Source organism: Rhinopithecus roxellana, chromosome 1 (assembly GCF_007565055.1).
Source record: "Rhinopithecus roxellana isolate Shanxi Qingling chromosome 1, ASM756505v1, whole genome shotgun sequence".
Lineage (NCBI taxonomy): Eukaryota > Metazoa > Chordata > Mammalia > Primates > Cercopithecidae > Rhinopithecus > Rhinopithecus roxellana.
Genome location: NC_044549.1, coordinates 180,528,385 through 180,540,741, shown reverse-complemented (window position 1 = coordinate 180,540,741; position 12,357 = coordinate 180,528,385). Strand labels below are relative to the sequence as shown.

Genomic DNA, 12,357 nt, shown 5'->3' with positions numbered 1-12,357 from the left:
AAACATGACAGAACACTTCATAGGCCACTTTACAAGCAAAATACACAATAACATATTTTTGCAAGCATAAACAGCTGTGGTAACGAATCATGCAGGTATAATCATTATAAGCAGGTGAACTGTATTTATAAAGAAATAGTTCAAAAATGGAAATGTACAAATGTATATTACTATGGTTGGTAATTGTGTGACCAGCTTTGTAACTTCTGTCATCTGAAACATTGTGACAAATAGTCTCTTGATATTTGGTCAAAACCCGCCATGGGTCACCACTGCATATGCAGTCTCCCAAATAATCGAGATCTTGAGAGAGTTTATCTTTCACAAATGCAGATGTACAAAATTGACATCTCTTAATTTACTGAGGAAGTTTCAGTGTTGTTGTATACATGCACAATGCTTACACACAACGTCAACATTTTGATAATGCACTTTTACATAGAGTCAAATCTGCAAAAAATATATAAAATGAATTGGAACTCTCTAAAAGTCTCTAAGCAATTTATATCTCCAATATTGAAAATGATGCAAATATGAGAGACATAGCATAGCAAATTGTAAAACATAATGCGGATAATTTAAAATAGTGGGAAAAAAACTAAAAAAGGAAAAAATCACACCAGAAAACCCCTCAAGAAATGAAAAAGAAAATTTGACATATGAAAAAGTATATTGCAGAAATAGTTTAAGGGCAATTGCATGGAGACAGTCCCTAAGAGCTGGCTGATTTTCACAATCATTGACTATATTTTGAAGTCTTCCACAGTGAGGCATAGCTGCATTTTTTTTCTTTTAGGGCATGACCCACCTTGGAGAATATGTTCACTCTGGTGCTGCTCTTTTTAAAATTATTCTATGATTTGCTGTACCCCAACATGAGCATTTTCTATTAAAATTTCTCATCTTCTGTGCCATCTTCCATGTTGTTTTGAACATGTGGAAATTCATTTCCCATGCACTCATATACAGAGCAAAAATTTGGCAGAAACAATATTGGTGATGGAACAGCAACACTGTTGCATGTCTTCTTATTCTTCTGTGCATATAATTATTTTTGAACCAGTCTGACTTCATTAGGCTTCTTCAGGTAAATATGGCTTTAACTCCTAAAAGCTCCTGGAATTTCATCAGGAATGCCAATGCAGACACATGATGCATTTTTAAACTGAAGTTTTTGTCTTTGCCATATCACATGGCCAATTCACCCATCTGAATTTTCTGTCAAATGCATTGGGCTGAATAGAAAGAAACAATTTTTATTAGTAACACCTTGAATTCACTTTCAGAAGCCTTGACTGTACATAATTCCAAATTGGTCGTTGTGCTTTGGGATTCAATTAGACATTAGGAATTTTAGACGGTAGGCATTTAGACTTTAGGGATTTTGGTTTTTCGGGATTTTAACATTCAGATTATGGCATTCAAGACTGTGTCTTTTGGGATCATTATCCAAACCCCATGGGGAAGTACCAGGGTCAGTCAGGAGGCGGAAGGTGTCAGGGAAAAGCATGGGTGACAGAGTTTATTGTGGTTTTCATGGGAAGGAATGGGTGAAGCAGGGTCATGAGGATCATTTTAGGATTAGCTATTTGAATAATTTCAGCAAGCTCTGGAGCATAGGGCCTGCTCCTACTTGGCTGATAACTGGCCTGTGATAACTAGGGTAGGGAAGTAGTATAGTGTATACTAGACTATTCTAGACTAAAATAGTATAGACTGTGGTAGCCTGATAAAAGGGGGAGAACTGGTTGGTTTGCATATCGAGGACATGCTCTCAGGAAGTTTGTTATCTTTAAGAATTAGCTAACTTTGGAAGGGGCAGTCCCTCCCAGAGCCACAATCCTCATAAAAATAGAGAAAATAAAAAACATGATTAATATAATCTGCTTTTTTGGTTCCCAGTACCACACCTTCAGTCACTGGGTTACAACTCATCCCTTGCATCCTGGCTAGCTAAGTTACCACTACAGTTTGGCCTTGGAATCCCATGTGTGAATTACCCCTTTGGAGAATCCTGATGAGAAGAATCCCAAGACCATGGATCTATTCCTAACTCTTGGCCTGTGCCTCAGAGGATTAGACCCTGTACAGCTGAAGATGCTCTCTTTTTAATACCTCCCTGGATTAAGAAATGCTTTGACCACCCAAGAAACATAGGGGGCTAGACTCGACTCCATCATGCCTCTTATTGCATGTAAGTTAATTGATAGCCATATAGATTTCTTTAGAACATGGGCCATCTGGTACTGCATCAGCTCCCAGCCAGGATCTGTCTGGCAGTACCAGGTCAAGGGATGGGTTCCACAGAGGCTACAGTGAGATGTGGAAGCACATAACTACATCCAGTCATTTCTCAGGAAAACTACCCATCTTTAAGAGGCTCTTGACCCCAATAAACAGGACACAGCAGAGGCTATGTCTGGCTTTGTGGTCTGAACCAGAAACTTATTGGATTAAATTAATTCATAGGAAGGGCTTATGACAGTGCCTAGCATGTAATAAACCCTCAACAATTGTTAACCATTATAATTAATCACTTCTACAGTGCCTGATTCTTAATGGAGACTCAATAAATGATGCCTTACTGCTACTACCAACTCATGCTACCCTGCATATACAACAGAATTTAAATGAATTCAAGTGAGAAAGTGATGCTGTAAGCTTTTGGTAATCTGCAAGGCACCAAAACAGTACAAGGGGAAAAATTCCTGATAATAACTGCATTCATGATTTTCAAAGAAATATGAGAAAAAATAGTAGATATGTATGAAAGCATTTTGAATAACTGACTTCTGTAAAGGGTTATAAATTGCTTAGCAGGGTTAGAAACACATTCTCTTTGGGGAAACCTTACATTAGACATGCTGTGAAATTAAAACTTTTAGTGACATAAGAAAAACTTAAAGTAGCTATAGAACGTAGGTTTATTACATGTTGATAGGCATTCTAGAATGTACATTTTGAGACAATTCACAGTAATTATTTCTTACATTTTCTTATTCATTATCTTGTTAGAATTAACAGACTATTTCTTTTTTTTTTTTTTTTTCTCATTAAACTTTTAATGGGTCTCAAAATTCTGTGACAAATTTTTGGTCAAGTTGTTTCCATTAAAAAGTACTGATTTTAAAAACTAATAACTTAAAACTGCCGCACGCAAAAAAGAAAACCAAAGTGGTCCACAAAACATTCTCCTTTCCTTCTGAAGGTTTTACGATGCATTGTTATCATTAACCAGTCTTTTACTACTAAACTTAAATGGCCAATTGAAACAAACAGTTCTGAGACCGTTCTTCCACCACTGATTAAGAGTGGGGTGGCAGGTATTAGGGATAATATTCATTTAGCCTTCTGAGCTTTCTGGGCAGACTTGGTGACCTTGCCAGCTCCAGCAGCCTTCTTGTCCACTGCTTTGATGACACCCACCGCAACTGTCTGCCTCATATCACGAACAGCAAAGCGACCCAAAGGTGGATAGTCTGAGAAGCTCTCAACACACATAGGCTTGCCAGGAACCATATCAACAATGGCAGCATCACCAGACTTCAAGAATTTAGGGCCATCTTCCAGTTTTTTACCAGAACGGCGATCAATCTTTTCCTTCAGCTCAGCAAACTTGCATGCAATGTGAGCCGTGTGGCAATCCAACACAGGGGCATAGCCAGCACTTATTTGGCCTGGATGGTTCAGGATAATCACCTGAGCAGTGAAGCCAGCTGCTTCCATTGGTGGGTCGTTTTTGCTGTCACCAGCAACGTTGCCACGACGAACATCCTTGACAGACACATTCTTGACATTAAAGCCCACATTGTCCCCAGGAAGAGCTTCACTCAAAGCTTCATGGTGCATTTCGACAGATTTTACTTCAGTCGTTACGTTGACTGGAGCAAAGGTGACCACCATACCGGTTTGAGAACACCAGTCTCCACTCAGCCAACAGGAACAGTACCAATACCACCAATTTTGTAGACATCCTGGAGAGGCAGGCGCAAGGGCTTGTCAGTTGGATGAGTTGGTGGTAGGATGCAGTCCAGAGCCTCAAGCAGCGTGGTTCCACTGGCATTGCCATCCTTACGGGTGACCTTCCATCCCTTGAACCAAGGCATGTTAGCACTTGGCTCCAGCATGTTGTCACCATTCCAACCAGAAATTGGCACAAATGCTACTGTGTCGGGGTTGTAGCCAATTTTCTTAATGTAAGTGCTGACTTCCTTAACAATTTCCTCATATCTCTTCTGGCTGTAGGGTGGCTCAGTGGAATCCATTTTGTTAACACCAACAATTAGTTGTTTCACACCCAGTGTGTAAGCCAGAAGAGCATGCTCTCAGGTCTGCCCATTCTTGGAGATACCAGCTTCAAATTCACCAACACCATCAGCAACAATTAGGACAGCACAGTCAGCCTGAGATGTCCCTGTAATCATGTTTTTGATGAAGTCTCTGTGTCCTGGGGCATCAATGATAGTCACATAATACTTGCTGGTCTCAAATTTCCACAAGGAGATATCAATGGTGATACCACGTTCCCGCTCAGCTTTCAGTTTATCCAAGACCCAGGCATACTTGAAGGAGCCCTTTCCCATCTCAGCAGCCTCCTTCTCAAATTTTTCAATGATTCTTTTGTCGATGCCACCGCATTTGTAGATCAGATGGCCAGTAGTGGTGGACTTGCCCGAATCTACATGTCCAATGACGACAATGTTGATATGAGTCTTTTCCTTTCCCATTTTGGCTTTTAGGGGTAGTTTTCACGACACCTCTGTTCTTGGGGCAAACCCGTTGCGAAAAAAAAAGCAACAGACTATTTCTAAATTTGAAAGGTATGTAAAAACAGTGAGGTTCCCATTGTTTTTCATGTACCCTAATTATTCCAGAGAAAGTCAGCCAGGGGCTAAGAATATTTTATAAAAATAACCAGAAATCAGTTTGTTCTTTTCTCTGCCCTCACTTGCCTAGTGGGACGTTGGTTTCCTCCAAAGGGCCCTGAAAGTCCCTGCAGCAGATCTCACACGTGCTCTCCACGCCCCTGCCAAACCTGCTTTTAGCCTTTTTCCTCTCATGCTCTGATCTGCTGTGGAGATGTCTTCCAGCCCTGCCTGGCCACTGCCTGATGGAGCGGTTGCTGTAGAAGGCTGTTATGCCTATCCAAAGGCTGCTGGCACTGACCTCGTGTGTCCTGTAATGTCACCACAGAACCTGCTGCTGCTAATGTTCCCTTGATGTCCCAGGGAGAATATAAACTAACAAAGCTATATGTACTAACTTGTTTATTGCAGGTCTCTCTCTCCATCAGTTAGACTCCAGTCTTCAGAGGGTAGGAAAGAATCTGAAAGAGAATGACATCCTCTTCTCAGGGTTCTTCCACCCTCCTAAGCCTGGGCCCTTGCCCTTGAGTCATACCCGCCCTGCCTCTTCCCCTGGGCCCTAGTATCCTTTAGACTTGTCCTGACACCCTAAATCCCAAGACGAACACAATCTGGACTATTCTTAGACCCCTGCTACTCTATTAATAAAGCCCTAGTTGGTAATTAGTTTTAAAAATCAAGCGGATCTGTTTCTTTGGAAAGCAACCCACCTTACAAAGAAGTTGACAGAATTTCTAATTCCAATAGATCCTTATAATTCCCTATCAGGAAGGCGCCCAAACAGTGCACCCTGGATAGATTTTACACAAGATGCATCTCACCATGGGTTCTGGAGTACACCTGGATTTGAATCCTATCTCTGCCATTGACTTACCTGTGCAATCTGGGAAAGGTGCTTAAGTTCTATGGAATTTAATTTATTTATTTGTAAAATAGGGATTAAGAAACCTTCTTTTCTATTTTTTAATGACTGAAAACCATTGTTTTATAGATTTTCTCAGTTTTAAATACAATAGACTTTATTTTTGAGAACAGTTTTAGATTTACAGAAAAGTTGAGGAGGTAGTATAGAGTTCCCACATACCCCATACCATTTTCCCTATTATCAATATCTTACATTAGGATGGTACATTTGTCATAATTAATGAATCAATATTGACACATTATTAAGTAAAGTCCACAGTTAATTTTATTTCCTTAGTTTTTCCCTAACGTCCCTTTTCTACTTTAGGATCCCATTCAAGATGCCGCATCACGTTTAGTTGTGATGTCTCTCTAGGGTCCTCTTGGCTGTGGCAGTTTTTTGGACTTTCCTAGGTTCTGATAACCTTGACATTGACATTTCTCTTCTTCTTCTTCTTCTTCTTTTTTTTTTTTTTTTTTTTTTTTACAAAAATACTTTCTTTGTGGGCTGGTTATGAGCACTAATTGCTATATGTGAAATAGAGAATATGGCCCACAATGAGGCCTTGAAATAACTCGAAAGAAGACAATGACCATTTAAGCCTATAGTAATGAGGGAGGACTTTATTTTTGTGAATTCAAAGGAAGGACAGAAAATGGGATGGAAACCTTAAGTGTACTTCAAAATGTAAAATTTTGGCTTTTAATTAATATTTATCACAAGCGATTCATTTTCCTAGTACAAGGAATGTGAGGAGGATACTGCTAGTTGAGGTAGGACAAATTAGCTGGCTGCTGTATCTTTAACCTGGGAGGTACTCATCTTAGGGTTGCCAGGTGCAGCAGATAAAAATACAGGATACCAAGTGAGATTTACATTTCAGGGAAACAACAAATAATCTGTTAAGTATTTTCAAAATGTTGCATGGGCATCCTGTATTTCATTTGGCAACTCTAACTCTTCTTTTTCCCCTTGGGAGATTCTGGCACCATGTGACTTTCTGCTCTGGACATTTTATCAGGTATTTTGATGATTGCGTGTGTCTCCCATGTCCACATCAAAAGTAACAATTACCTGGATTCATACATCATGAATGAAGCGAAAGCAAGGCCTTGTAAAACTAAAATCTGGAGTGTGAGTTATGAGGTTGCTCTGCTTAATAGATGAGGAGATAACTGGCTGGAGGGCTTTTACCAGGCTCAAACCTTGAGCATCATCATAATTCTTAGTGCTTAAATGGGCAGCTCAGAATATTCAGCACCTGCCTTTGTGGCTCAAGCCAGCCCCAGGAAACACTTGATAAATAGTGATAGTTATTAATATTTGCCCCTATATCACCTAGATCCACTGATCACCTGTAGCCATCTGTTCTAGTTCTGCAGTGTGAGAAGCTTTGATGGAAATGCCCATTAATCACAGCATCACAGCTGGGCTTTTGAGGACTGATGGCAATTAGTTGACAATATTTATTTGAGAAGCTGTATTACTTCATGATAATATTACAGAACCACGAGCAAATCATGCCCCTCCCTACCCCTTTTCATTAATAATAAGAGCCACAGAGACATGCAGAAATTGCCACCATGTCTTAATTATCTCTCTAGGAAGCTACTTTTCCCGGACAGCAGGAACATATTGGGAGGGGGCTGGGCAGCCTTAGTCCTGGCAATTGCTCCTCATCTTTCCTAAGAACATGACAGTTTGGAGCTTCCTTGGGGCCTTTAAGTGGCCACCTGCCTTCCCACAGTAACAGTAGCTCCTAAGTGGGCAAGTCAGAATAATTAATAAGAATTCTTAGGGGTGGGGTTAGGGAGAATGGCCAAAAGACACAACATTTCAGTTAGACAGGAGGAATAAGTTTAAGAGGTCTATTGTACAACTGTACAATAGATGTGATTATAGTTAATAACCTGTATTGTGCACTTGAAAATTTCTAACGCAGTAAATATTGTTTTCATCACAAAAATAAGTATGTAATACATATGTTATAATTAGCATATTATAACAATCAATTAGTAATTGATTGTAATCAAACTAATGCTTGATTTAGCCAGTTCAAAATGTATATATTAATCAAAACATGATGTTATATACCATAAATAGATATAATCTTCATTGGTCAATTAGAAGATAAGTAGTTCGAAAACCTCATTGATGGAAGTTTGCAAAAGTCAATAATAAAAATTTGTACTTGTAGGGGTCCTTGCATGACTCCTTCAGGCATTTTATCCCTTTGTAGCTTCATAGCAATTGCTGTAATCCCCATTGTATAGATGAGCTAAAGTGTGAGGACTTCCTGAAGATAATTAAACTTTTAGGATTGGAGTTTAGATCACCTGACCATGAAACCAGGCCACATTCTCTCTGATGTCCCTGACTTACTTTTTTGTCCACTTTCTAGGAGAGGGAAGTTTGTTTCTTCAGCACTTGAAGAACAATTTTATGATCTCAGAAGAAGGTGTCATTCCTATTTGGCCTGATATTTAGATTAAGGCATTATGGAAAGCAGATATTACTAATTATGTACTCCCCAAAGCCAGGTTTTAAACAATTACCAGTACACCATTGCTAACCCACAAAACAGGGCTTATCTCTTCTCTCAGTCTATATAGTTATTATTTTCTAAAATAACTCTTTACTAAATTTGCACTGTTCAATATGGGAGCAATAGGCACAGATGTCCATTGAACACTTCAAACATGGCTAGTCCAGATCAAGATGTGCTGTAAGTATAAAAAACACTGGATTTTCAAAGACTTAATACAAAAAATGCAAAATAGCTCATTAATAATTTTTAAAATGTTAATTACATGTTGAGGTAATATTTTGGATATACATAGCTAAATAAAATATAGTATTAAGGCTAAGTTCATGGTTTGTTTTTTTACTGTGGCTTCCAGAAAATGTTAAATTATACGCATGACTCACATTATATAGCCACTGGACAACAGTGGTAGGCTGTAAGCTTGCTAATGACAAGAACCATGTTTCCTCAGTAACTAGCACCATGTCTGCTACATAGTAGGTACTCCACAAATATGTGTTGACTAAATATATGGGAAGGGGTGGAGGAAAGAAGGTGGCTATATAGGGATCTTATATGGGGCCTTATAACTCATTGAAAAGTATAACTGTTAGATCTGGAAATATATATATAGAAGTCATGCATGCAGACCAAGTTTTCTGCCAGAGGTAGAACACCATCTGTGGTTTCCTGTTAGAGGGCTCCCGGCTTCTATAAGACAATATTTAGTGACTGAAAACTTACCACCTTAAGAGGGCATCTGCCCCTGCCTGTGCTCGAACAATCCCCACTGGATAGCCTTGTGCACACACACACACACACACACCCCAGCAGCTGCTTCTTTCTTGGTGAGTAGTAACTCCAGGTTCTACCTGACTCCCTCTTCCTTGTTGGCCTCCCTCCAGGATCTTCTGTCTTTGCCCAGCTCCAATAGGTTTGGTAATGTATTAGCATGATCTTCTGGGATTTTGAATTAGTTAATTTCCAGGGCACTACTGCCCCCTTAGTTGCTTCCTCAGCTTCAAATATTTCAGCTCTCAAATAAGGGAAGTGTACTGCTTGACACCTAGACCAAGCTTTGTAGGTAAAGACTATTGGCTTAAGGCAGCATCCAGGGATCCTGCTCAGAAAGAAGAACTAGGACAGGATAACTTTTCCCTTGTCAAATGGCATTTATCCTTGGAAATGCTTCCCTCCTATGGAATTGAATCTGTCTCCCAGAAATTTCTACCCGTTAGACTATCTTCCTTTTCTTCCTACTCAACCTCTCATCATTGAATAAAAAACAGTATATATATATATATATATATATATATATATATATATATATATATATTTTTTTTTTTTTGAGACGGAGTCTTGCTCTGTCACCCAGGCTGGAGTGCAGTGGCACAATCTCGGCTCACTGCAAGCTCTTCGTCCAGTTTTCATGCCATCCTCCTGCCTCAGCCTCCTGAGTTGCTGGGACTACAGGTGCTTGCCACCACGCCTGGCTAATTTTTTTGTATTTTTGGTAGAGGCTGGGTTTTACCATGTTAGCCAGGATGGTCTCGATCTCCTGACCTTGTGATCCACCCATTTCGGCGTCCCAAAGTGCTGGATTTAAAGGCGTGAAAAAGTAGTCAATATTTATAGAAACATTTCCATGAGCCATTGGCTCTCTTAAGACTCTTATATCTCTAATCTTATTTAATCCTCACAACAACCTTATGAGGTCGTTACTATTATTAATGCCATTATAATGATGAAAGAATTGAAACTTACAGAAGTTAAATAAACTGTCCAAGGTCATCTGGAAAGAGTGGCAGAACTGGGATCGACTCAAGTTCTGATTTCAAAGTCTATTAATTGCACTTCTATACTGTGTTGTTTTTTTTTTTTTGATCAGCTAATTCTACATTCTGAACTTCTCAGTCTCTTCACACCTTCCTTCACAAATCTCTTCCTGCTTTCACATGATAATCTTTCAAGAGTTTGAAGACAGAAGTCTCCTCCTCCCTAAATACTAGTCATAAGTCATCTATTTTTTCAAAGTAGTCATTCTTATTGTGTTTCCTCATCTGGTTCTGGCTATCTGACCAGTCCTTACACCTTAGCTCAATATTTGTCATGTGCCATTTTAGATTTAGTCAGTATAGAGGACAGGTTGGTATATGAGAAAGTAACAACATATGCTCTTAAATAATTTTTACATATACTGTATCTTATTTGAGTCTAACAACAATATTGATAGTCTTAATATTTTCAGATTCGATCACAGTGGATGAGAAATCAAGTGACTTATCCAAGGTTACACAGAATGAATTAAAGAATTAGAGCTTTAAACTTAGATCTTCCTATGAAAAGTTCATCTTTTCTTTTACTTTAAGTACACCAATAAATGATGTTGAGGTTCTTACGCATATCAGCACATTGTTCCCCTGGGACCTTGGTCTCATGAGGCTCCTGCACAAGAGCTCCTTGGAAAGTCTATGTGACAACTTTGACAGCCAGATTCACTTTTTAAGAAATATTACAAAGACTTTGCCACTTATTTATAAAGATGCAAGTTTTTGAAAGAGTAGCTGCATCTTTCTAAAAAGGCTCACCTTTGGTGGAGATGGTCACTTAGATGACTCAGAAAAGAGAAATGAAAGTGAAAGACACCATTACAAATGCTGGATAAAAACGTATAACCATGAAGGCTCCTGGTAGAGAACCTTATTCATAAAGTACCTGTTATGGTGTGGGCTCTCAATAATTATCCATTTGAAGGACAGTGCTCACAGAGCCTTATAAAAGTGAAGACTAACCTTTCTCTGGATAAGGAGCAATCAAAGCCTAGTAAGTTGAGATCATTTCTCAAACCTTAGAAATATGTAGGGACATAGCTGAAGCTAGAGCTCAGATTTACTTATTTGAGCCAGCCCTGGCTTTGGTTATAGCTTATACTCCAGCAGAACTCCTTAGAAAGACCTTTTGAAGGGTTTGTAAATGGTTGCCGTGGTAACAAGGTTCCACAGGCACAATTGGGATGCTGGTAGTGGTGGTGAAGCTATAATCAGTACATTTGACCATTGCTCCTAGTAACACAGCTGCCTTATTTTTCCATGGGAAAGGATTGGGGTATGCTCAGCAGCTTATAGGTTCAGATAGAAAAAAACAGCTCCATTAAAGGTACCTATAAAACCGCCATTGAATTACATCAAGAGGCCCATCTACTAAGTTTTCAGCACTTTCAGAAATAGTCTTTAGTGGCTGTCTGCCACTAGAGTCACAGTACAGTTAATTAGCATTATTTTAGCTATTAGAGGAGTTCTCACAACTTAAGCTAGTTCGCAGCCCCTTTTGCTCCACTAATTCACTGGGAAACAGTAGTACAATTGTTCCTGTATGGTAATGTGAATACAGGTTTCCCTGCTTTTATATCCCGCTTAACAACAATACATGTATATTGATAAGCATAACGGATGCCAATATACTGCTTTGCAGTTTACCAAGTACTTTTGTAATCATTATCTTATTTCATCCACACAAGAGCCCTGGGAAGTATTTATTACCTATATTTTATAGATGAAGAGAAGAATTGAGCCTCAGAAAATGGAAACGTCTTATTAAAAATCACATGGTTGGTAGTGAAGGGGCTGGGACACAATTTTAGGTCTTTTCAGCTGCAAAACTCTGTACTTACTATATCACTGTGGTGCAGTACAAGGCCCTTTGCATGTTGTCTCTGCCTTTTTCTTTCTGTTCTTTCAGAGCCATCGAATCTTCTTTATTACACACATTGTGGAACAATTTGCCTAGTTCTCCAACCACCATTCTGCTTATCAAATGGCTGCCTTTGGGTTCTCATCCAGAACTCCCCTTTAGCTCATTGTCTCCCTGGAAAATGTTTATTCATTTCAAAAACTCAAGTAGAATATCACCTCCTCTACAAGACATTCTTATAGCCTCTTGTCTTTATTACTAAAAGACTCACTATTCTAATGAATGGCATTTCTTTTCCCATTTGTCTCTCCCATTAGGCTAAGAACAGATTGTGGGTAGGACCTAGTGCTCTTTTCTTCTGTATTGCCAGGACC

The 12,357-nt window shown here is 39.2% G+C and overlaps 1 pseudogene across 1 annotated transcript; it reads right to left on the bottom strand.

Moving 5' to 3' along the window:
* Nucleotides 1-3,045: 3,045 nt before the first annotated feature.
* LOC104675782 lies at nt 3,046-4,787 on the bottom strand (annotated as a pseudogene). Its single transcript, XR_004058331.1, has one exon. The product of XR_004058331.1 is annotated as an elongation factor 1-alpha 1 pseudogene (transcript).
* Between the last annotated feature and the right edge of the window lie 7,570 nt (nt 4,788-12,357).